This window comes from Mauremys reevesii, linkage group 7 (assembly GCF_016161935.1).
Source record: "Mauremys reevesii isolate NIE-2019 linkage group 7, ASM1616193v1, whole genome shotgun sequence".
Classification (NCBI taxonomy): domain Eukaryota; kingdom Metazoa; phylum Chordata; order Testudines; family Geoemydidae; genus Mauremys; species Mauremys reevesii.
In genome coordinates this window covers 78,401,400-78,427,806 of record NC_052629.1, presented here as the reverse complement: position 1 = coordinate 78,427,806, position 26,407 = coordinate 78,401,400, and the positions used below count along the sequence as shown (strand labels likewise).

The 26,407-nt window shown below is 49.7% G+C and overlaps 1 protein-coding gene across 5 annotated transcripts in view; it reads left to right on the top strand.

The window, feature by feature from the left end:
* CACNA2D2 (calcium voltage-gated channel auxiliary subunit alpha2delta 2) overlaps positions 1–26,407 on the top strand; it is a 643,579-nt gene that overhangs the window by 400,535 nt on the left and 216,637 nt on the right. The window lies entirely within an intron of this gene.

The window sequence follows — 26,407 nt, the reverse complement described above, 5'->3', positions numbered from 1 at the left end:
ACAGCTAGAGAGAGATATGGTCTAGTCTACAGTTTGGGCAGAGCTTGCTTGTACCTTGAGCCATCACGTGTGTGCCCCCATGGGTCAGAGGCCACTGGCTGGCACCCTGTGCTTCCCTTGCCCGTCCTCCTTTCGTTGGCCTGTTTGAACATGGTCAGACTCACCCCCTCTGCGTTTTTAATGCTCACATGTGCAAGTTTGCCTTTGATGCCGCAATCTCTCTTCCACCACAGCTGGGAGCTTGAAAACCTTTTATAGGAGTTAATTAATGTATGTGGATGAGGAGCTAATGCATTTGTACAGGCGAGGAGCATTATTCCGATCTCACAGGCACCTCTGCCCAGGGCTCTAACACAGTGCAGACAGCTTGGCCGTCCGTAGCAATGGAGCGCCCGAGCTAGTACAGACCCCTCCCATTTTCCCATTGGGTGGAATGCAGCAAATGTACCTTGTGTATGAATGTACGATGAATTGTGCAGCTTCCTCCAGCGCTGTCACTCCTCTCACCTGTCGATTGATGCAGCACAGACCCTGCACGGAGCTTGAGGGTTTGAGACAAAATTTGGTAGAAGCCCAATGAAATGACGGTAACAATGTACACTGAACAGTGATCAATTGGTCTCCATGTCCACTGAGAGTAGGACAAAAAAAAATCAGATTAGTTTGTAACAAGGGAGATTGAAATGAGATATTAGGGAAAACTTTCTAACTATGGCTGGGTCTACATTACCAACCTCACCCGTTTGGAGGGTGTGCCATGTCAACGGGAGAGCTTCTTCCATTGCCATAGCTACCACTCTTGTGGAGATGGATTAACCACGCTGACGGAAGAAGCTCTCCTGGTAGCGTGGTAGCATTTTCACTAAAGCTACAGTAGCGCAACTGCACTGTACATGTAGACAAGCCCTACAATCAAGCACTGTAACAGGTTACCTGGGAGGGTTAAGGAATCCCCATCACCGGTGGATTTTAAGAGCAGGTTGAACAAACACCTGTCAGGAATGGTCCAGGTTGAGTTGGTCTGCCTGAGCTCAGGGGGCTGAACTAGATGACGTCTCGTGGTCCCTTCTGGCCCTACATTTCTATGATTTGCCTAACCACAAAAGCTGCTGAACACCTCTGTTCTGAGCTCCCGACTGTGAGGGGCAAACAGTGCATCATCAAGAAAAGAGCTCCATACGCTGCATGCGGAATGATGCTCGCTCCTAGCAAAGAAATGCTGCAGTCTTGGCATGTGATTGACAGGGGTCTGTGCTGCGGGCTCTCGTGGCTGGTGCAGCACTCTGCTGTGTATTTGGACATGCTGCGTAGTTCTGCTGGCACGACAAGTTGTTGTCGGTGTGCACTAATGGGGTGTACTACGCACCCACCAGTGCCCCTCCAAAGGGATCCAAGTGTGTGTTTGGGGACATGGTGGGTACAGCAGTAGCCACAAAGCTTTGTAATTTGCACAGAGTACTGATGTCTCTGCTCATTTCTGAAATGTTTCTTCAGTTCAGGCTGCAAGACTGTGTGCAGGTATATGTGTGCATATCTATCAGTTATTTTGCAGAGCTGCATCAGCAGGACTTTGTGTTCAAAGCCTCTTCAGAAGAGCAAACGCAAGCTCATCACCCCTCATTTCATTTCTTTTCCCCTTTAATTATGGAGCCCACTTATCGACTGAGAACAGAAAGATCGTCTCTTTAACCTTGCACTTGCCCTTGTGAAAGGTTTACCTAAAAAGTTAGAAAATAAAATCAAATGCTCTAATTTGCAGTCGTCTTGCCATTTCAAACCTAGTTTTCATTACCGAGCCGAAAGTGCATTGAAGCTGTGTTTATAACCCCTTTTTAGATAACAAATCACATTTGCTTTTGGCTGGTGACTGTGTAGAATTGATATTTTTTTTTCTTTTTGGTTTAATAGGTTTGTGTGTTCAGGAATGATCTTCATCAACAGAGAGTCTTTATTGTGTTTGATATAATGTCAGCTTTCATTACGCTCTGAGGGCGCACTGAGAACTTCTGTGTTACAGCACCAACCTTACTGTCGAACCATTCTGGCTGAAAGTAGAACAAGAAAATCATTCACAAAAAAAACATGTCTTCGTCATTTGCTCTTTAAAGCAAATGGAGGCCCCCTCCTTTCTAAAACAGAAAAGAATTGACAATGTCATTGGCATGGCACAGCGAGATCTGAGGGACCAGTAGCTTTCCCTCTGGGTGGTTGGCATGACAGGAGCAGACTGGTTTTCCTCACATATGGGGTGGTTGGCTTGGCAGGATCCCTCTGGCTTTCCCTGTGGGTGGTTGGCATGGCAAGAGTCTATAGGCTTTCCCTTCAGATGGTTTGCCCGGCAGGAGCCCATGGTCTTTCCCCATGGGCAGCTGGCAAGGCAGGAAGGGTTGCTGAAATCAGAATTAAGGTGGAATCACCCAGGTCTCATGTGAGCCAGTCTTGACTGGATAGGGAGCAAGATGCCATGAGAAGAAAAATAGTAGGCAAAGCAAGATCAGATAAAACATCTTCTTTCAGAGATTAAATAAACCTGTCGACGGGGTCACTTCAATGTGGCAAAAAGAGGAAATTGCTTTTTAAAAAAATGCCAAGGCAGATCATGACAACTGTTCCTGCCTGTCCCTGGTAATGTATCTAGCCCCATGCTGCTGGAGGCAGTACAAAGGAGCTCGTAGGCAGAAGGCTACAGGAAAGGCAGGCATGTTTGCAGCCACAGCAGTTATGCATTAATCAAATATCTACTACCCACAGCATTGGGGTGGGACAGGTGACAGTTCAGCCTAACAGACAATGTGATCAGATTCATGGAGGACTTGGGATGGATTCATCACCTCACTATGTGGGAAATAGATACCTATAGATAGCCCAGTGATGGATAAAGAGATCAGCCTTTGCCTGTGCTTCCCACACGTTTTTGTGGTGCCTGAAACCAGAACTACCTGTGCTTGCGCAGATAATACTGCATGGAAGCAGTTGGCTTTTAATGGGGAAAAATGTAGTGTTCCAAGAAAGATAGTAATCTCTGCCGTAAATGGAGCCCAGCACGCCACTCTGGATTGCTGGGAGCCCCAGAGAGCAGTTTGATGTTAATATCAGGGTCAGACAGCATTAGCTTCTTGGGCCTTTCCTGGCTTGCCACCTACATCGTTTGGGGAGCCAGGGGAAAAAACACTTTAGCCAGGATGCAGGAGTCACAGGATTAGATGAAGCTGGAACAGCTACAACAAGAGAACATGAATGGGTACAAATTAGCCCATTGAAAATCCAGCGTGCCACAGGTTTGGCAATAAGCAATGGGAAAATGGCCAATGATGCTCCAAGATCCCCTTAAAACCCCAAACTAGCCAATGGTGGCAGAGCCTGGAGTCCATCCTTGGACAAAGCACTCACTGATGTCACTGGGAGTTTGGGTGGGTAAGGACCTCAGGCGTTGGAGGGAAGAAGATGGGACAGATGAATAGGTAACTTTGGGTTGGCTGCTCTGTGGACTTGCAGAAAGAAATTCTGCCCTAAATAGGAAAGGGGTTTGGGAGGAGCATTCAACAAGCTGAAGAAATGATAGAGGTGCTAAAGCTGGCAGCCTTGGGGCTCAGACATTATCTGCATGTGGATCTAGGGGTCAGTCCTGGAAAGCAGTTGAAAGCACCCCAACGTCTTTCAGCATGAATCTCTGCCAATTCCTCTAAACCCAGAGTCATTACTTAAATATTTAGAAGAGTTGCAGTGTGACCAGAGCTCCAGTGGCCATCACAAAGAGAAGGCCAGATTACTCTGGTGTTCACTGAATGAAAGGTTTAGAACCAGTGCATGCAGCTATCTCTGGCATACTGACTGCTCAGTGAGTCTGAAAAAGGTCCAAAGGCAATAAGTAAAACAACAGTGGCTTACAAACCAGAACCCATCCAAGAGCCATCCGTCCTTCAGATGAAATGTTAAACTAAAGCCCCTTCTGGTGTGTATCCCAGTGGAAATTAAAGATCACATGAAGGGAATAAACTATCCTTCCTTCCCTCGATTTAAGAGGCTATTTTTTTTTTAAAAGGAGATGGCATTTTTGGTGTTGGTGCAATAAATCCTGCAACATTCCTAGGAACATATGTTCCAATGTTAATTATTCACTGTAATAGCGCAGCATGGCAGACTCGACCTGGAAAGACCATCTTTAGAGCTGAGAGGGTAGTTCAGTCTCTGCATCCTTCCAGTCTTTGGCTTATTATCTGAGACAGCCAACCATAGAGACCACTTAAGATGGGATTTTTTTGAATAGGGACACCTGTCCAGAAGGAACCAGACTGAAACCAACAGCTAATTTGCTATAGGCCATGAGATAAGCACTTCCAGCCACTCCTGACACCAGTTAGATTTTAAATTGTTGACTGTATAATTGAAATACTTTATGTCCCATCACCAGTGCTCCTCTGTCAGCTAGCCCCTAATTCTGATAAATGCTGCGAATGCTTTAAGCGATGTAGGAATTATAGCTGAGCAGGTAACAGCTGCTGTGTTTGCCCACTCCCGTATCAGTGCCCAACTCAGAGCTATTAAAGGACACCTTGCACACAAAAGCAAAATCCTCTCCTATTTATTACTATTACTGTGTACCCAATGGTTCTTGGAAATGAAGAACCACCTGAATATTTATTATTGATTATAAATGCTTATACCAGTGGAGAGATTTGATCATGAACAGACCGGATGATATCTTACAGGCATGCCTGCTCCCTTCAGCCTTCTTCCTTCATCCTGCTTCCTCCTGCTAAGTGATATGATGGGTTAGTTATTCAATGTGTTGCTTGTCTGTCTCACATCTTAAAGCTGGCATCTAGAGAAGCAACTCAATTTCATATTCCAGTTCAAAGATTATAGAGGCCAAATTTACTGTTGGCATAAGCGGGTGTAAAGTCACCTCGGTGGAGTTACATGTGCCTATGAAAGTGGCAAATTTGGCCCTACAGGTGCAGCACAGCTTCAGAGCAATGCACAGCTGTCTGTGCTGCTCCTCTGCGCATCAGACTCCAGCATCCCTTAGGGCAGACATGGGCCACATCCGGCCCGTGGGACCATCTGGCCCAGCCCCTGAGCTCCCGGCCGGGGAGCCTAGTCCCCAGCCCCTCCTCCACAGCCATGCCGCTGCGTGGGCCGCACTCTGGCCTGCCGCTCCCGCTGGGCAGTGTGGGGAGCTCCTGCTGCTGGTAAGCGGGTGAGGAGCGGGGGGGTTGGATAAGGGAGAGAGGGGTCCTGGGAGGCGGTCAGGGGATGGGGAACAGGGAGGGTTGGGAGTGGGAGTCCCGGGGGAGCTGTCAGGGGGTGGGGATGTGGATAGGGGTCAGAGCAGGGGGGTTGGATAGGGGGTGGGGGTCCTGGGAGGGGGCGGTTGGGGGACAAGGAGCGGGGGTGGGGTTTGGATGGGTTGGGGATTCTGAGGGGGGCAGACAGGGGGCGGGAAGTGGGAGGGGCGGATAGGGGGTGGGGCCAGGCTATTTGGGGAGGCACAGCCCTCCCTACCCGGCCATCCATACAGTTGCGCAAACCCGATGTGGCCCTCAGGCCAAAACGTTTGCCCACTCCTGTGCTAGGGGATGGAGAGTGAACAGAGCTACCAGCTTTGGACCAAACTCTGGCCTCATTTATACCAGCAGTAGTCCCTCAGAGTCACTAGAGTGGCTCCCAGTTGTCTTTAAGGTAAACGACAACAGAACTTGGTCCTTTGTGAGCCAATTAAATCTTCAAAGAGATTTCATGTGCCCACGGGCCCTCCATGCTGACTGACTGAATGAAACCGACAGCTGGGGAATATGAGATATCCCCAGATCGATGCAACTCAGCAGGAATTACTGGGAACATCTAGATGAGTTGCTAAAATGTCTCTAGGGCGTATGATTAGCAGAAGGGCCCTCGCAGGCAGAGGGGCCAAGATCCCAGGGAGGCCTGTTGACCCATAGGAAAGGATTAGCTAATTGGAGTGATCTTGCAGAGGAACAAAAACAGCGATTGGTATCTCCCAACCCCACTTTGGATGTCAGTAACTAACGTGAGGGCTCCAAGCTACATGAGCCATATTTCACCTATGCGCCCCAAAACAAAGCAACATTGCTAAAATTACTGACTGCAGACTTCCAAGACTAAATATACAGGGACTAATTCTGATCTCACATACGCTGATGTAGATGAGCACTAATTCCCTGAGGCAATGGAGCAGTGGTAGTGTGAGATCAGAACTAGTCCCACTTACAGCATCCCAATAACTCCTAGTCCCTGTGCTGCGTTTCTGCTACACAATTGCTATCGTTACCCCGTGCAGTCCATAGGATGTGATCATGCTCTCCAAGAGCTAAATCCTGAAGTTCTTACTCATTTCTTTACTCAGCAGGAGTCTGCCTGAGGCAGGATGGAATAGAATATAGCCTCATCAGCCTGCTCCTGCTTCTGATGAAGTCAGTGGAAGTTTTGCCATTGACTGACATGGGAGCAGGATTGGGCCCAATGTTGTGCTAGGTTCTACGGAGGGAGCCCAAAGAGATGACTGGCTCAGCCTCACAGTGATACTGGCCATCTCAGTCCTACCATCAGAGCAGGGCACTGGACTAGATGACCTCGCGAGGTCCCTTACAGTCCTACGATCCTATGGCCATTGTGCTGTTCCTTAGTAGAAAGGAGAGGAAGATGTGATTCAAAAGCCACTCAGGGTGCGTAAGCCACAGTCCAATATCAGTCATCCACAATGCCCAGCTGCAGGGCCGCCCAGAGGATTCCAGGAGCCTGGGGTCTTTGGCAGCGGGGGGCTCTTCCATTCCGGGACCCGCCGCCGAAGTGCCCCGAAGACCTGCAGCGGGCCCCCTCCCCCCCCACCGAATTACCGCCAAAGCGGGACCCGCCGCCGAAGTGCAGCCCGGTCTTTGGCGGTAATTCGGCAGCGGGGCCTGGAATGGAAGGGCCCCCCGCCACCGAATTGCCGCCGAAGACCGGGCTGAACTTCGGCGGCGGGTCCCGCTTCGGCGGTAATTCGCCGGCGGGGGGTCCGTCCACCCAGGAGCGGACAGACCCCCCGCCGGCGAAGACCGGGAGCGGAAGAAGCTCCTGCGCCCGGCCCCGCAAGAGTTTTCCGGGCCCCCCGGAGCGAGTGAAGGACCCCGCTCCAGGGGCCCCGAAAAACTCTCGTGGGGGCCCCTGTGGGGCCTGAGGCCTGGGGCAAATTGCCCCTCTTGCCCCCCCCCCTCTGGGCAGCCCTGCCCAGCTGTATGCCGTGGATTCATATGGTCCTGTCTGTGTGGGCTGTTTGAAGGGCAGGTAAACTGGAGGCTAAGCCTTAACCCTGTGTCTTGCATGAGCCACATAGGTGCCTCTCTAAACCATGGCCAAAGGGGATTTGAGTAACCGTGTGTTAATGCTTTCCACCAGTGAATCGTGAGGCCAAGGGGCTGGTGTGAGTGACAGTACTCACCAGAAATAGCTCACAAGGCAATGTGCAGGGATGCCTGGAGATGGTCAGCTGGGCTTCTGGTGCTCACACACCAGCTGTTCCATCCTTCCAAGGAGGCATTTTCCTGGGGTTGGAAAGTTGTGCATCTGAACCGCACTGCAGCTGCACATGTGACTCACTTGCCTGCCATCTCTTTGGGCTGTTTAGCTCAGAGTCATCATCCAGGCTCCCTCCACTCCACCCACTATGCTGTAGGACCACAGCAATGATATCACTGCACTGACCTTTTCAGTGTTATTTTTAGTTGCTGTAACTGATGTAGGGGGGAAATGAACTATTTCCGAGGTACCGAAAGAGTAAGAAGAAAAGAGAACTTTAAACTGTATTGTGAGCAAGGGAGTTACCATGAGGGTGGTAATAAGAACAGAACCTGTCCCAGATGTTTTCCCACAACAACTAGGGGATTGATCTCCTCTTGGTGATGAATTCTGAATATGATGGTAGCCGATACTAAGCAGGCATCATTCCAATTACTTTCTTTGACCTTGGCTTCTTGGGCTTCAAACTTACCCTCCAGTTCATCAGCTAGGGACTCTCCTCCACCTGGCGCATACTGGAGGGTGGTCCTCGCCTGAATAGCAGGAAGTGGGTCAAGATGCAGCTCCTGGGAAGGTCACAGATTTGTTTGTAATTAATTGGCTATTAACTCAGTGTTTTAATGTCTCTGCTGTGCGGATCAGCCTAGGACTGAAATTGAAATGTAGAAACAGGATCGCCTTGGCCTTAGTGCCTGGGAGGCTACATGTAAAAAGACACAGAGATAACAAGGGGTGGAGCTTGCTCTAGATACCTGTGTGCTTGACCTACTATTACTTACAGTTCGTAGAATCTAGTTTTCTGGTGGTTTGGGTTTCTAGAAGGTTGGAATGGGTAGAAAATGCATATTTCTCAGGCAGGAACCCATCTACCAGGAGACAGTCTGGAAACACCAGAGTTCCATCTGCCAGGCAGCTTCCATATGAGTATCTCAGGCTAATGTCCATCTGCGCAGGCTCATATTTACTCTTTCTAAATGCAGAGCATGGGACCACTCACTGGGGAACAAACTGAGATCCACCAGAACTCCTTCTATATAACAGAAGATGTCTCTGACAAGACTCCATCTACCTGTAGATGGGGTGTGACCAACCAGAATTTGTCTATAGGCATGTTCTAGGCAAGACCCAAGTTTACGGGCTTTCAGTGCATTAGTCCACTGATTCTAAAAATTAGCCAATGTGTCGTGATGGATCTTGGAGATCAAGAAATGCAGTCAGATTAACTCTCCTCCTCTCTCAATTGCATCACCTGTTTTTTGTTGAAGTAATGTAATTCCAAACTCCTGCTTTGAGATTCTCTTGAGCTGGTACTTCAAGGTGTGTCACGTGCTTTGAGATCCTCAGATGAAGAACAAAATATTACTAATTTTAATGCACTCAATGACAAAAAAGATTCACAGATCACAGACAGAAGGTTATAGCCAAGTGCCAACTGATGTCTGAACTCAGATAGCAAATTGACCCAAGTACATTAATTTCAGCCCATTTTTCATTTGTGATCATGGACATTTTTCTGGGCATTTAAAGGCTTTTTCCACTCTAAGTTTCTTAACTTTTGGGGAGGGATTCAAGGAGATGAGCTGGTGAGGGTGAGATGGCACTTGTAGAAACGCAATGGAACAGGTCATAGCAAGGATTATTCATACAGTTCTCCAGATGCTGTATAAACTGCCATGTTGAGTTAAATAAATATTCGAAGCCCAGATTCTGACAGCCTTCCTCATGCTGAGTATTGCCTGACTCTATGAGAAGCCTCATTGGCTGTGTCTTGGTATCTGATCCAGATTTCTGTTCACACTCAGGCCTCTCCAGAACCTGTGACACATCTAGAAAGGGTGTGTGGCAGGTGGGCTTGTTGGGGCAGTAATGTGCTGTAAGCTGGTGTCCCCCTGGGATTTCCAGCCAAGCTGAGCTCCATTTACTGAATCAGCCGAAATCCCCTTCTGCAAAACCCCGGATCCCTTATCTTTGAAATGCTCAGGGCACAGGGTCTTGTCTGCCCAACGCATTGACTCCTGCTACAGGGAATGCATTGGGAGATTTCCTAACCAAGCAACAGATATTTAAATGATTAAAAGCTGGCAGAAAAGAGTTGGCACTTGGCTGTAACTTTCTATCAGTGATCTATGAACCCTTTGCGTTCTTGGGTGCACTAAAAATTATTTGCTTTTCATCTCAGGATCTCAAAGCACCTGACACACATTGAAGCAGCCTCTCCAGCAGCATTTAGGTGCGTAGGTACCTGATTCAGTCCCCAGTTCATGCAGTAGAAGCTCATGCCCTAAGCTTCAGAGGTCCCAGGTTCATAGAATCATAGAATCTCAGGGTTGGAAGGGACCTCAGGAGGTCATCTAGTCCAACCCCCTGCTCAAAGCAGGACCAAACCCAACTAAATCATCCCAGCCAGGGCTTTGTCAAGCCTGACCTTAAAAACCTCTAAGGAAGGAGATTCCACCACCTCCCTAGGTGTAACCCATTCCAGTTCTTCACCACCCTACTAGTGGAAAAGTTTTTCCTAATGTCCAACCTAAACCTCCCCCTCTGCAACTTGAGACCATTACTCCTTGTTCTGTCATCTTCTACCACTGAGAACAGTCTAGATCCATCCTCTTTGGAACCCCCTTTCAGGTAGTTGAAAGCAGCTATCAAATCCCCCCTCATTCTTCTCTTCTGCAGGCTAAACAATCTCACTTCCCTCAGCCTCTCCTCATAAGTCACGTGCTCCAGCCCCCTAATCATTTTTGTTGCCCTCCGCTGGACTCTCTCCAATTTATCCACATCCTTCTTGTAGTGTGGGGCCCAAAACTGGACACAGTACTCCAAATGAGGCCTCACCAGTGCTGAGTAGAGGGGAATGATCACATCCCTCAATCTGCTGGAAATGCCCCTACTTATACAACCCAAAATGCCATTAGCCTTCTTGGCAACAAGGGCACACTGTTGACTCATATTTAGCTTTTCGTCCACCGTAACCCCTAGGTCCTTTTCTGCAGAACTGCTGCCCAGCCATTCGGTCCCTAGTCTGTAGCAGTGCATGGGATTCTTCCGTCCTAAGTGCAGGACTCTGCACTTGTCCTTGTTGAACCTCATCATATTTCTTTTGGCCCAATCCTCTAATTTGTCTAGGTCCCTCTGTATCCTATCCCTACCCTCCAGTGTATCAACCACTCCTCCCAGTTTAGTGTCATCTGCAAACTTGCTAAGGGTGCAGTCCACACCATCTTCCAGATCATTAATGAAGATATTGAATAAAACCGGCCCCAGCACCGACCCTTGGGGCACTCCACTTGATACCGGCTGCCAACTAGACATGGAACCATTGATCCATCCTGCCCCTCAACGACCAGGGTCTGTCAACCTTACATAAGGAATTTGGAACTGAGACCATGGTCATTCCGTTGGGTTTTACAATCAAATACCAGGGAATGACATGGTATTTACCGGATTCTGCACATTACCATGTAATTGAACTTACATCTCAAAGTAATTGCTGTGTAACCTGCACAGAGGGTTTAGATGACTGAGGTAACTCTGTGTGTATCCTGTAATGATATGGTGCTTAGAATGCCATTACCCAGACGCCATTTGGCAATTAGAGTATAATTAAATGGTCAGCAGTTAACGTAGTATTGAGGAACAGTTACCTGGTGTCAGTCCCCCGCAGTTTAAAACAATGATCTACTTAATCAATTCCCTGCCAATCAACAGTGTCTCATTTAATCGATTCCCTGCCATTGCCGAGGCCTCAGGCATTGGTGCACTTCATGACCTCGTATTCTCTGCTTGTAGCAGACAGTAGTTGAGTCTGTGGGCTGTAATATTTTGGTCTCATTTCAGTTGTTGGATTTAGTGTGTGGGTGCTGGGGGTGTTAGTGGCTAGTTAGCTAGACAGGAGGTCTGACTACGTGACCTGGTGGTTTCTTCTGGCCTTCAACTCTGTGACTCATGTTTCTTGCCACTACATTTTCATTCTCGGTGAAGGGAATAACGTGTGCTGGAAACTAGGCTTCAAAGTCTTCCATATCTTCCACCCACCCCTTAGCTTTCCTGGAGTCCTATTCAGAAAGAGCCTGCAGACACCAGAGCAGTTCACACAGAAGGTGCACTTGAATTAACATGGGGAGGGGGAGGAGGAAGAAGAGGATTAGAGCGGAAGCTGGGTTGAACAAGGGCTACAGGCCTCCTGACTTTTCTCTCTCAACGCCATTCTTTAAATGTTTTGCCTTAGGGACAATGTCCATCCTTTCTTACAAAGTACAGTGTCCTTCCGTCAGTGCCAGGCAGTGTTGGGTCTGATTGGCAGTGACCACTTGCCATATCGGAGAGCTTGGGTAGGTAGTGGTGCTAAGGCTCTGGTTTCAGTGGGGGCTCCTGAGCTGAGATGTGTACTTCCAGAAGCTGCATGTCAGGCCTCGGAGGTATCCACATCTGTTAAGAGCTTGGGTGTAGGGTAGGGGGTTTCTTCACTTCCAGAGTGTGTGTGTGTCAGATTTGAGGATGGCCACTCCTAGAAAACATGTTTCTAATCCAGGATTTCCATGTTCAGATGTGGGGGGTGTCCAGGGGTACTCGCAGGTATGCGCTCTGGGACATCAGGATATCCACTTCCAATTAGTCCTCAAGTAGCCGTTCCCAGTGTGTAAATGTCTGATTCCAGATTGCTGGTGACATGTCCTTATCCAAGGATGCACCATTTCAGGAGCATGCATGTCTGCTGCTAGAGAATGAGAAAGTGAAGGAAGCCATCACTGGAATCAGTCTTTTAAAAAGGACCCAAGCCAGCTCCATGTGCATGCACATTGCAAGATGAGAGACATCAAATTAGCCATACCTACGTGTTAGGTGAACAGCCATTGGAGGTGAGGCTGCATGGGGTTGGGGATATGTAATGTGGAAGAGGAGCTCTGATGGTTTGTCAGTCAGTCAGTCTGTGTGAACCCTGAAATGCCAAGAATTCCAAAGCGCTGTGCAGAATAATAAAACTAAAACCATCAGTAAGGGGTTGGAATGGAAGCCAGGCTGGAGAGATTAGGTTTCAGCATGGATGGAAAGAGTGAGATCTCTCCAGAGACATGTCCCACTGGAAGGAGAGAGCTATACCTCCAAAGTACACTGCACCTGTAAGAAGCATCTCCAGTAAAGCTTTACTGTCTGGTCCAATCCACGCAAGTGAAAAGTGGCTGATATAAAAACGGGAACAATTGTTACCTGAGCCCCTCGTAAGATATGGGGCCCACTTCTGGAATGAGGTCTGTGACTGGCAAGCACATCAGGGTTGGAAGAACATAGCCTACTGGTCAGAAGAGCCAGAGGGTAGCGAGGATCCTGATGCAAGCATATCGGATGAGTGGTAGCCCGTAGACAATCCGAGTGTGAAGACCACAGTAAAGTCTATCCTGGTAGAGACTAAGGACCAAGTTCTGAGTCTGTTGATGTCAATGGGATCTTTACCATTGACTCCAGTTGGACGGGGATTCAGCCTGAATGGAATGTTGCTGCTGACATCCCGTTAAGGGGGGAATCTAAGGATGTTTCTCATCTTTAGACCCCTTCTACTCCCATTTTGCTGAGATGTCTTGTTCCTGCCAGGGTCACAGCATGAGGAATTGATGATGATATAGTGGCTTGATGTCACTTTTTAAAAGTGATATTATCCCATTGCAAGATCTATGGCATCTTTTAATTGGAGTATTCTGCATTGTGCTGGCTAAACATCCTAGGCGTTCTGCCAGTGTAAATTCCTTATCTGTCATTTCTGTCAGACCTGGTATTCTTCACTTCCTGCCCACTGCAAAGATCTGCTGTTGGCCCCTCCAGGCTGAATTAATTAATCCTGTTGGGCACCCGGATGCCATGGTGATGGGCTCACAGATGCATGCATGCAGGCCTATCTCCCCATGTAAATGCTCTGTGTTATGGAAGCCAGTCAATCTCATCAGGCTGAGCTAGGCAGACCATGCCTCCCGCTCTCCTCCAGACACTGTATTTCTCAGCAAACTGGTCACCTGCTGAGTTCCTAAAGAGAGGGACACACACAGCCTTGTCCTACACACCCCCTCGAGGCGGGGTGGACCACAAGGCCTGAACCCTCCATCGGTCCTATGGGTGACAGCTGCCGCTTCTGAGACATGCTGGCACAGTGTCTGGTTGGCTGATGACCACTGCTGGGCCCCGCAGCCTGGCTTCAGCTTTCACAGTTTAAACATCTCAGGCAGCGCATGAGTGACTCCAGCAATCAGATGGTTTGTTTAATGTGTATTTAACCCCAAGCCTTCCCAGCGGGGAGCGGTATACCCACCTGAGCAGATGGATGCTAATTGGAAAGCAGGCCAGGTTTGCTTAGGAGCAGGTGAGAGAGAGTGTGTGAGCAGGAATGAAAAACTGAGTGGGGAAGAGAATCTGAAAGCGGAGCAAACACAGGATTGTGGGGAGGGGCAAAGGAAGGAGCAGCTACAGGCACTGGAGAGAGAGCAGAGAGCAAGGTGGTGTTGTCCTCAGTCATCTAATTAGGATTGCTAAGCCTGAGCCATTATGGCCTAAGTAGTTACATCAGTTCAGAGGCTACTGAGCTAATGCCTTCTGGCAGGGGTGTTTGACTGCAGATCCTCAGCCAGCATGGGCAGAGAGAGTGGCTGTGGCAGGAATCTCTCTGCATCAGTGCCCTTGCTGCCTGTCTCCCAGGGCAGTGCATGTAAATGAGGCGATGCACTAGGAAGGGGTCCTAACGCAAATGGGAAAGAGGAGAGAGGCATGTGACAGGGAGGAGAAGGGGGCTCGGAATTACACATGGGAACCAGTGGAGCTGAGACAGTCAACCAAAGCAGAAGGCCATAAATGGTGCTTAGATACCGCATGCCTCAGAGCAGGAATCTTGGTAGCTCAAGCTTAGCTGGACCAGGGCTCGTCAGCGCAGGAATGGGGAACCTCGCAGCTGATGAAGGTTATTGAGCGCATGTCACTTTTCCCTCTGAGCCAGTGACAGCAGAGTGTCATGCTGCTGACCCTCCTGAGGGGTGGGAGACAGTCAAGTCCAGTAGGTAGATCACCGGGCTGGGAATCCGGGTTCCCAGCTCTCCCGTTGTCCTGCGGGATGACCTTAGCAAGTCCCTTCCCCTCTCCAGTGGGGTCTACCCTAATGCTGTTGGGCAAATCCTTCCCCTCTTGCTCTAGTTCTGTGGCATTATTACCAGTAGCACCAGCACAAGCGCTGGTGAGCATCAACTACCACTGCGTTACCTAACATGTCGTCTAGCCCTGCCGCTATGCAATACAGTGCTAAACCCCCCACATGGCCTGTCTACATTGTCACTCCCACTGTTTCTAGCACCCCTGAAGCAGGGCAGATCCTCCAGTGGCTGGGAGAGAATCTGAGAAAGACCTTGCTGTGACCAGCCCTCGCTCTCTCCCTCTGAGTAACGGATGTAGTAATGCTCAGCCACCTTTGAGATTGACAGAAGGGAAGAGCTTCAGGGAAGCCGTGGTTCATTACCATTCCCTAGGTCAATGATTCTTGAATCAGTCTGGGGGAAACCTGCGTAGGGTTAGTGCTTCATTAGGGATGGGGCAGACACCTGCAATCAGTGGCTCGCCAGCTAGCTCGCAGCAGTAGTCATCCGATCTGAGATACAGACAACATGGTTTAGAAAAGGAGCATGCAGGCTGCGTTATAGCGCGGGCGCTGTGTACTGGCAGCAGGGTCTGGAATCAGGCCATGCTATGGTGGATGAAGGGGCAAAGTGGGTTCTGAAGCCAAGGCTGCCCAGTGGCATGAACCTCACAGGACATTCATGATCCCGGCAGGGCAGTTGCACCTGCCCATAGCTCAGCTTGGGGCAGGAGTAGCAGTTGCAACTTTTGGACACTAGTTGTCGTTGTGGAGCTTAGCTTCTGGCAGCCTGTCTGTATGGCTGCCTTTCTGCTTGCTGCCCCTGATGGAACCAGCTGTGGATGGCACAGCAGCTGCGGTAGGGGCAGGGGCAGGGGCTGCCTCAGTGGCCCAGCCAGCAGGGATGGAAGGTGACTGGGGGCTCGGTACTATGTTTAGCTTAACAAAGAGAAGGTGAAGGGGTGATTTTGTCACAGCCTAAGAGTACCTACATGGGGAACAGATATTTGCTAATAGGCTCTTCCGTCTGGCTGAGAAAAGTCTAACATGATCCAACGGCTGGAAGTTGAAACGAGACCAGTTCAGACTGAAAATAAGGTGTACATTTTTGACAGTGAGGGTAATTAGCCGTTGGAACAATTTACCATTGTTTGCCTAAAAACTTTGCTCTAGGAATTATTGTGTGGCCTGTGCTATGCAGGAGGACAGACTAGATGATCACAGTGCTCCCTTATGGCCTCAGAATCTGAGAATCTCTAATAACCCTCTTCCCGCTACAGAGACCCCCATGGCCCTGCCTCCCAACCAGTCTGCAGACTCCCTTCTTCCCACCCCCAGACCAATTCCCTGATGCCCTCTAGAGAAACCCGCTGCAAACCCGAGACCCCCTAACCTCCAGCTAGATCCCAGACCTGCTACCGCCCAGAGGGATCCCCACCAGAGTTCTTCTCCCCAGCCAGTCATTAGTGCCCCTCAGACATTGCCTGCCCCTCAGAGACTCCACCACAGATCCTGCCCCCAAGAGAGACCCCAGTCAAACCCCTTCTCCCCAGCCAGGCACTAGTCCTTGAGAGACCCACTGACTCCTCCCACAATACCCCCAGCGATACCCCGCAAAGAGTCCTGTGGCACCTTATAGACTAACAGACGTATTGGAGCATGAGCTTTCGTGGGTGAATACCCACTTTGTCAGATGCAGAGATACCCCGACTCCCAAAAGAGATCACCAGCTGGACCCCACACCGCAGCCCTCCAGAGACCCCTCCACCAGCTACCAATCCCCATCCTACCACTCCCAGACATCTTGGCATCCCCATCTCCCACAGCACCAGTTACTCCCACCTACCTAACCCATCGGACAATCTCAAACACTACCCTTAGCCGCCCGCCCACCTCCCTGTCCTGCCAGTCTAAATGCTGCTGTGCTCTGTGCAGCATCATCTCCCGTCCCCACCACTGCTCAGGAAGGGGTGTTTTGACCATAAACTGAAGTGTATGGGTCAACGTGAATTATTTTCAGACATGCAGATGAGTTCATTTAATACTTTGCATAAAATGTCACCCATGAAGTTGTACTAAACTTAGCAACTGTGTTACTTGGTCTGATCCTTCTCCATATTGTATCCTTCAGGGCTCTGAGCAGGGCTGGTGATTTCGCTGGGTGCCGATGATTTAGCCAGGAACAACGGTGCTAATTGTTGTATCTTCAATAAATGTGGCGTATTGCCTTTTTCCCCCCCCCAAAAAAAATAATAATAATAAATAAATCCAGTGTGCTTTTAAGCGTAACAAGAGGACAGTGATTTTTCCTGGTTAGCCGTCGTGCCCTGAATGGGCTGCAGGAGAAGGGAAGGAAGAGACACTCCCTCTACTGCCACGGCCTCACTCCACCCCACTTGGGCAGATGGGGCGCTCTCCCTTGTGTTTGAGTGTCAAAGGCAGCCCATCTCTGATTGAGAGATTACATGGAGAGAGTGAATAGCTGGTGATATTTAACAGAGGGGAGCTCAGCCTTGCACTTCTCCCACCTCATTACCCTGCTGGAGGCAGCAGAGCACACTCACCTGCTGTCCCTGGCACAGAGGCGACTGCACACGCCTGGGCCACAGACTCCCCCACCCCCAGCAGCAGCCGCCCAAGTGCCATTGCCATGGGATGGCAGAAGCTTGCATGCCTTCGCCTTGCTGTTCAGCTCCACTCAACCAGACTTGCATTAGCTTGACAAGCTGGACGGGTGCTGCCAGCATGGAGAGAAAATAGACAGAGTCCTCAGGTCACTGTCAGAGATGGGGATGAGCTGCACAGCGCACGCTGTGTGTGTAGCGTGATTCCCAGTGACCGACTGGCACCACCGTCTGTCCCTTCCCAATCCAGGGCCAGGTTGTTCCATAGCCCCATGCCACGCCTCTCCTTTCTTCCCAGGGCTAGGGGCTTTGTTTCCTCATCACAGTTGGATGAAATGTCTTCAGGGATCCCTGATCATTTGAGGAAATCTCTGACTCGTATTCTGGGTGTTGGAGTAGAAAGCCAGGCTGTGTCCTCTCTCCCATCAATCTCACAATCTCTCTCTGGCCTTGTCTCCCCGCATTTCCACCCTGAGCATTTGGGGAGAATCTGCCTTGCTTTTGTAAGTGGCATGTCTGCAATTATTTTTGTTATTATTTATTTGTACTACTGAAGTGCTTAGGTGCCCTATGCATGCTCCAGAACCCCAGTGGGCCAGGTGCTGTACAAACACAGAGCACAAAGTCCAGGCCACAAACTGCACCATCTAAGGGCTAGTCTACACTTACCAGCCGGGTCGACGCGGTGAGTTCGACTTCTCGGAGTTCGAACTATCATGTCTAATCTGGACGCGATAGTTCGAACTCCGGAAACGCCGGGGTCGACTCCGGTACTCCACCACTGCAAAAGGCGGTGGCGGAGTCGACCTTGGAGCCGCGGACTTCGATTCCGCGGCGTCTGGACGGGTGAGTAGTTCGAACTAGGGTACTTCGAATTCAGCTACGCTATTCACGTAGCTGAACTTGCGTACCCTAGTTCGACCCCCGCTCTTAGTGTAGACCTGCCCTAAGTATAAGGTGAAAGACAACAGATGGATACAGACAGAGGGATGCAATAAGAAACTCTTCATCTGTATGAGAGGCACACGAGCAGCCTCACCGGTGTCAAGTGTTTTGTAGGCTTCGTGCCAGAAGAGAGTTTTAATGTGTTGCTAATATATCAGTACTGGGCGGGGATCTCTAGCAGCTTGGCTTGGTTTTGGGTCTGAGCTGTTCTTATTTTAGATGCTGATCTGTCCAGGGTGTGTTTTGGTTTGGAGTGGGATTATGTTTGCTCTGCTGGTCGTGGGGTTAGAATTGTCGAGTGCGGAGAGTAATGATATACAGAAGTGGATCATGTTTCTACATTCAATTCTAACTCCTCCTGGGGCTCACTCCCATGCTGGCTGGCTACCATCCTAAAGATGACTATAGAGTGCCTGAGAAACGTGCCCTCAAGTCTTGTGGTGACGGGCATATGATAGATAACTGGAGAATAAAGATTCCCTGTCACTTTTTATCATGTACTCTGTGTGTGACCTTAACTCTGCCCTGTCGTGTGGGCCTCCTACAGTACGGTCTTTAATTACATGATCACACGCTAGTTCTCAAATAACCCAACAGAATATTGTGCCGTTTCTTCTGCAGTGTCAGAGAAGCCCCCCTTCCCCTTCCATCTTGTGTTGCATTGTGGGGTTGAGGCTTCAGGTTCTTGTCTGGAGGTGACACGGGCTCCAATCAGACCTACTAATGGTCTCCAGAAACAGAAAGCTATCCTGCAGAAAGCTATCCCTCAGCACGGAGGGAGGGACAAGTCACCCCGGTGCTGCATGTCTGTGTATGGGCCTGAGAGACGGAGAGCACTTTGTGTTGGATTTTGGAGAGCTTGCTCATCTCTCTGAGCTCTGCTGCCCTGCACTGCCCGCTTATATCATCTCCTCCTCCTCTTCCTCCGGAGCTGGGCCATCACATGTCAAAGGCGAATTTAGCTTTTCAGAGGAGCCACTGGAAGATAAAATGAATAACAAAGCACCTTCTGGATGGCTGTTGTTAGTCACACTCACTTCTGATTAAAGATCATTAAACATGAAATTAGCTCATTTGTGTTACGGGTCTCCCAGGGGTTCCGTTAATTACGAAGTGCAGATGGCTGCGAACTGGGGCAGCTCTGGAAAGGGGGTAGAGCTGTGTGGGAGCTGGGAGGGATGCAGAGAAGGAGCTGGGAAGGCAATGGAATAGAAATTAATTGTTTCCCCGTCCTTGTTGTTGTAAACCCCTCAGCATTTCACAACAAATCACAGATAATTAATAAGTACATTCCCTTAATGACTGGGCTTTTTAATAGCAGAAATTGGAAGATGCTGTGTCAATTCTTTCTTTCTTCCCCCCCTTTCCGTTTTTTTTTCCTTATCGCTCTAATGAGAGTTGCTGAGACTGCTGTGCAATGGGTGATGCTGAAACCCATTTCCTAATCCCAGCCCCTGCCAGTATGCCAGGCTGACTCCTTGGCTGCCCTGCTATCCCAGCCTGAATTGTTGGCTGTGCCAGTCTGCCATAGTGGGCCCTCAACCAGTGCCAGCTGACTCCCATTCAGTTGTGCATCGCCCAATAGCTGAGACCCACCATTGTAAACCACCCATGCACCAGTGGGCACGCGCTGTTTAATGGGAGGCTGGAAGCATGGTGCTCTCAGTTGGCAGCAGTGGGAGCCTGCATTCCAGAAGCACAAAGTACCATCGCTGTCTCCTGGGGGTTAAAGCTATTGTCAAAACAACTCACACTGTGAGCTGTTAAGATAGAGATCCCTCAAGTCCCGGGACAGGCAGGGGAGAGAGAGGGCAGAGTCCCATGGTGCGTGGTGTGGGAGGTGAGGGGACAGAAACACAGCTTGAGAAAAGTCATGGGGTGCAATTACAGCTTGAGTAGCGATACCCAAGCTAGCTTTTATCTAGCTAGCTTGAGTCCCAGGACAGTGAGCTAGCCCAGCGAATAGTTCCCCAGGGCTCTGGGCAAGCTAAGCCATGCTGTAACACGCTGCTGCAGCATGGCTGCGCTGGGACCTGAGCTAGCTAGGTTAAAGCTAACTTGGGTACATCGGGTTACAGTGCAGACATACCCTGAACAGCAGCGCCAGTGCACCCTGGGAGCAAACCTCAGCTGCAGCACCTTCTCCTACTAGATAGCACCTTCCCTGAGAATGCAGGCTCCACCATAACATGCTGCACTAGTGCTGGGCAGTCCTGTTGGCTGCCGTTGCCTGTGGTGGGAACAGCAGCAGTGCCCCCCAGCAGAGCTCAGTGCCTCTGTTGCACCAGAACACATCAGAGCAGTGTCCCAGCACCTGCAGGGCATAGGGACCTTCTCTGCAGCCCAGCTCAGCCCAAGAGAACCTGGAAGCTGCCCTTTGCTCCTGCTGGCACACTGTGGGCAGAAGAGCCGCAGGACAGCCAGGAGGGCAGGTCTGGGCCAGGAACTGGGGACCGCATGGGGAGGGGGAGGAGACAGAGGGAATGAAACAAAAGTGGGAACAATTAGGAGCACTCCAGGCTGGGTGCCTGGCACTGGGCCGAGCAAGAGCATGTATTGCCAGGGAGGTTTGGGGAGCAGGTACGTGTAGATGGAATAGAGACGCTAAAGGAGCGCCTCTCTCACGCTGGGTTCATAGCACTCTGTCATCATGAGTACAGATAGCTACATGCTACACCATGGGGATGGCGGGGAAGTTCATACCGTTGTTCGACTGACTGTCAAGCCACCTTGTTACAAGCACGAGGCCATGGCAGATCTGCAGACAGCCAGAGCCTGTGACTGACAGCTTGGTTGTAGTGCAGCATCTTCAAACAGAGAGAGCATTTCTACTGCTTCAGCCGGCATGGCCCTTTCATGGTACCACAGCCTCCCCTGCTCAACTCAGCGCCCATCTACGCTACAGATTCCACCACTGCTGTGCAGCCAGGTGATTCTCCATCCCAGTCACAACACAGCTCCGCTATGTAGCACAGACTGGGACCTACCCATGTTGGAACCTTGTCCCAACTCCTGCTGGTTCTGTGCACATGCCCAAGGCTTTGCCTCGATTCAGAAATGCGGTTGCATTAACGAGCGTATTTCACTCTCAATAGCCTGTTTGGTGCTTGGCCTCTGTGCTCAGACTGACAACAAAGAGTGGTTTTGGGAAGGTGGACTCCTGCTCGCCAGGAACATGCAGCTGGGTGTGTTGGTCTGTGTACACCTGCGGTGCCAGCTAAGGTTGGGTGCGAGGAGGGCTATTTTGAAGAGGTATTCTTGCCAGCTTCCCCCTCCGCCCCCCTTGTGCTGGCTCCATTCAGTGCAGCTCTGACGTACACCTGTGTAATTAGCAGCAGATGCCCCAGATGCCAGCCAGGCTGCTGTTTGTCATTCTCTTCCATCGCAGTGACAGGCGAGTCCCATGCGGGGCTAAATTGATCATGTGCTGCAGAGAAGCTAAAAGTAGCACTGAGGCTCCCAAGGAGCCTGCTGCCTTCAGCTTAAACAGGTGGGAAAATGTGTCTTTCATCTCCACTTCCTGACTGGACTGCTGGGAAGCCTGAGGGGGCCGACTTGGGGCTTTGGGGCCAGCACAGTGGGACATCTGGGCAGGAGGAGACAGCACAGCAAGGGGTAGAGGGAAGAGAGTGCATTAAATGGAATAGCCATGTGACGGCAGCTCAGAATCATTGTCGGCAGGGGGCTTTGAGGGGGAATTTGTTGCAGGCTAACAGGGCCAGCTGTGAAATCGGGATGGTCCCCATGAGTCTCCTGTGCGGTGGCATTTTCACAATGTGTTATCAGTGCGGTGAATTGTCATCTCAGTTACAAACCCCAGGAGTGACTCCCAGGGTACGGCTCAGCCCTTTACCCCATGTCATCACTGGACGGCCTCAATTGTGTCACAGCGCCTGGGGCACGGGAGGGAGGTAATGGGCTCTTTCTCCCAGCTGGCTAAGCCCTTGAATGTCAGGAAACGGCTAACTCTTCAACCTTAACTCTGCCCCCCTGTGTGTGTGCCTCATTAGGTTACAGCCTGTAATGGCACACTCATAGTGTAACATACCATGTTCTCCTCAGCTTTAAATATATATGTGCCATGCCTTGTCTTTCCTTGTTGCACAAACCTCCCCGATGGGCCCGGAGACTGGTAATGATTTAAGGGCACCATCCAGTCCAAGAGGAAAGCTAGGAGCAGTACAATTAGGAACATTCAAAGAATCCTGTGGCACCTTATAGACTAACAGACGTTTTGCAGCATGAGCTTTCGTGGGTGAATACCCACTTCTTCGGATGCAAGCCAAGAAGAAGAAGTGGGCATTCACCCACGAAAGCTCATGCTGCAAAACGTCTGTTAGTCTATAAGGTGCCACAGGATTCTTTGCTGCTTCTACAGAACCAGACTAACACGGCTAACCCTCTGATAATTAGGAACATTGTGACCAAAACTCTTTACAGCTTTTGTTACAGCATTTGCAATACCGCTGGTGTTCAGATATGGATCCTGGAGAGTTGATTTGACTGGTGAAATGCCAAAGTACCCAGGGGTGTTAGTGAAAGCTTCTAGTCCTGTTGCTATAAATAATTTACCTCTTTTTCTAATAGCTATGTATTTTCTGGAAGGGGGTGTGTGCGCACACCCACCAATCAATTTCACTCATGTGAATGGGTGCGTCCTGTTGTATCATGCCAGGATAGATAGGGAGCACCTGGTCTTTTGCACATTTCCCAGTGTTGTTTGCTACCTGATGCAAAGATTCTTACAGCCTCTGTGGCGAGGCTGCATTGCGCGGCTTCCAATTGCTGAGGGATTAACACACCACAAAAGGCACGGAGGCGGTCAATAGGAGATTATAACACCCCAGACAATCAAGGAAATATTAAAGTGTAGCTCAGGATTATGAGAAGGGAAATGTTTGCATCGCACAAAGTAGGGACTTTGGCAGGCCGCCTCCATAAGACACATGAGCGGTTCCCCGGGAGAGGTTCTGAGTCATCTGGAAAGGGAATAAATTAGAAAATAGTGTGTCATAAATAAGAAGAAACGAACCCTCACACTCAGGAGCCGGGCCCCAAAATTCAGACTGAATTAAATGTACTATAATCCTTCATTTTAGAAACACCAGGAAAATAATCCATTAAGCAAGGCACTGCTCTGAGTCTGGAGTGTTCAGTACCACCCAGTGGTGCTTAGAGAATGGGAAGGTAATGCTGTTACCATTGCAGGTTGGAAGCAGGGAGTAGGAGAGGTGTTTAATAACAAGGGAAGGGAGAGAAAGCTGGAGCTTATTTTTGTAGGGGGCATGAATTGGGAGAGGGCATTCCAACCCTTCATTGTCCCCCACAGGAGCCCTACCCATGGCTGTGTTACTAAGCCAGTGACCCATGAGAAAGCATCATTCCAAATTAGTCTGTTAAGTTGGGATCCAAGGGCTTTGAATCCAAAGCAGAGTTTTGCTCTGTTAGCATCAAATAGTCCTATTCTACCCTATCAGAAGCTATTTTTCAGCAATTAGAAAGGCAGCGGCGGGGTTCACCATTTGTCTCTGCCTGGGTTAGGCGTAATGACTTCTCTCAATCACCAGCGCTCGCTCCCATCTCCAGAGACACTTTAGAGCTAGATTGGGCAAAGCTCTAGAAAATATTCTGTGGGGAGAATATAACTTATTCTCAGCTCCTGCAAAATAGATAAATTAACTGGACAAGTCTTCCCCTCCAGGCCTCTGTTTTTGGGGAACCCACTAAAATCAGTGGCCAAGTTCTTTCAGAATGGGGTGACTCGGGGTATGTTCTTAACTCCATATTCAGCCATTCTTGGTCTATGGGATCTGGCAATGGAACAAACTCCCTGGGGAGGTTAGGTCGGTGGTTCTCAAACTTTTTTTTTCATGGACCACTTGAAAATTGCTGATGGTCTCGGCGGACCACTTAATGATCTTTCCAAATGTTGTTTGTACCGTTAGCTAACAGTTGTAAAGCGTTTGGGATAAAAGCGCTATATAAAAAAAATAATAATTAATGTTTTTTGGTTCTACAAATAAAACCACACAACTCATATTTTAATATCACTAGTCTTACCTTTCTAATACAATGGATGTGCCCTCTCTCCCCCGCCGTGGCAGCCCCCGAGCTGGGGCTGGGAAGGAGGGCCGTCTCTTCCTGGCAGCCGCAGCCCTGGAGCTGGGGAAAGTCGCTTCTTTCTCTGGCCTCCGCAGCCCTGCATGTCCCAAATTCCCCTGACTCTCTCTTCTCACTCCACTGCTCCCTCCCACCTACCCCCTATTCCCACCAAGGCCACCACCTCACCTTACATGTGCGTCTTCTCCAGGGTCCAGGCACCTAATTAGTGGAGCCACGCCTGCATGGGTGGCCCTTCATTCCTTCGTGTGCGGCCACCCAAGGGTTCTCAAACTCGGGGTTGGGAACCCTCAGGGCGTCGCGAGGTCATTACATTGGGGGTCATGAGCTGTCAACCTCCACCCCAAACCCCGTTTGCTTCCAGCATTTATAATGGTGTTAAATATATTTAAAAGAGTGTTTCATTTATTAGAGGGGTTGCACTCCAAGACTTGCGATGTGAAAGGGGTCTCCAGTAAAAAAGTTTTAGACCTACTGCCTTAGAGGGAACTATCCGCGGTCCACTTGAATGGAGCTCGTGGACCACCACAGTTTGAGAACCTCTGGGTTAGGTGAATCCAGAGTCTGATGGTCATCCAGAGATGCTGTGAAACCTTCCTCTTTGCAAAAGTCCTTCCACCGTAGCAAGGTTTACACTCACCATACTGACCACCCCACCTACGCAACCCTCACCTCCCACCCCCCAAAATTAAAAATAAACACAAATTTTTAAAAATCTGAAATCAATTAATCAAACAAAAATACCCCAAGAAGAGTTTTGACCCTGAAAAGGGAGAGAGACAGAGACTTCATGAAGTCCACGAGGGCTTTTACTACTGCTTTCTGTTGTATGTGGAAGGAACCCAGAGAGTACAGTGACAGGTGGCAGGATAAAACCCCTAGGAGGCGGTAACACCTAGGAGCCCTAGTCGTGGACCAGGACCTCAGTGTGCAAGGAGCTGTATAAACACAGAGCCAGTTTCAGATCCCATCTCCCAGACAGATCATTAACCCCTTCCTTCCCTGACCCAGTGTGGGTTTGTCCGCTCCATCACTCTCAGGATGGGGCAGGCCCAGAGAGCAAGTAAGTTATTAGTCATTGTGTGTTGCATGAGCTGGAGAAGCCCTTTGTGGTACCCCCCGCACCTCTTGCCTTGCCTCTTTCCTGAGTATGGATCCTGAGTCCCATGGTGGGGATCCCAGCTCCCTGAGCTTTCTGCTGCCTCTGCCCATACGAGCATGGGCACAGTGTGGTCCAAACCCAATCATCTGTTTCCACATCTCTAGGCTTGGACTAGATTGTTGCAAATGCACTGGGGAACCATTGTGAGATACGCATCCCTGGGAGTCAGGTGTCTCCTGACTGAACACTCTCTGATCTGTGCAGAGGAAGGTACATGTGATGGTGAACATCAAAGATTAGCTTATGCCTTATGTGTTGTGTTCCTTTCTAACCAGCTGCCAGACGTCTCCCCACTGATTGTTCTTCCACTCTATGCCTATGTAATTTGCCCAGATCTCTTTAAGCTTGAGCATGCTGTCAGCTTGGGTCTTAACGATCCAGAGAAGAAACAGGAAAGCGCTTTAGCTGAGCAGATTTTTGTCTAAGGATAACTCCAAAGAAGGGTTAGTATCATTCTGCTCCTTGACTACATTCCTTGTGAGATCAGCATGACAGAGGTGGTAATACTGACGGCGTCACGGGGAGTTGAATTAACTCACCAGATGCAAACTCTTGGCCAATAACAAAATCCATCTGTGCAAAGGAAACAGCTCCAGGGGATATGTAACAGGTGCTAAGCGACTGATCTGGCTGGGATAGTTTGTGCCCTAAGGGACCCGTGTCTCAGGTGTGCAGCCAGGTGGCTATGGCTGTAGCATAGGGACAGCTGTGAAGTCTTAGGAAGACATGAGTTGGTTATGGTGGTGGTGATGTAGCCAAGGAGAGTTGTTGTCAGCTGAGAAACATTACCTATCAGACTGGAAGGGAAGGGTGGAGGGAGAGGGATGGGAGAAGAGATTTTGTAGCCATGTAGGTACAGTTCATTCCTAAGGATATGTCTATACTGCAGTCACAGAGTGTGAATGCAGCTCGAGCTGACATACCCAAATTAGC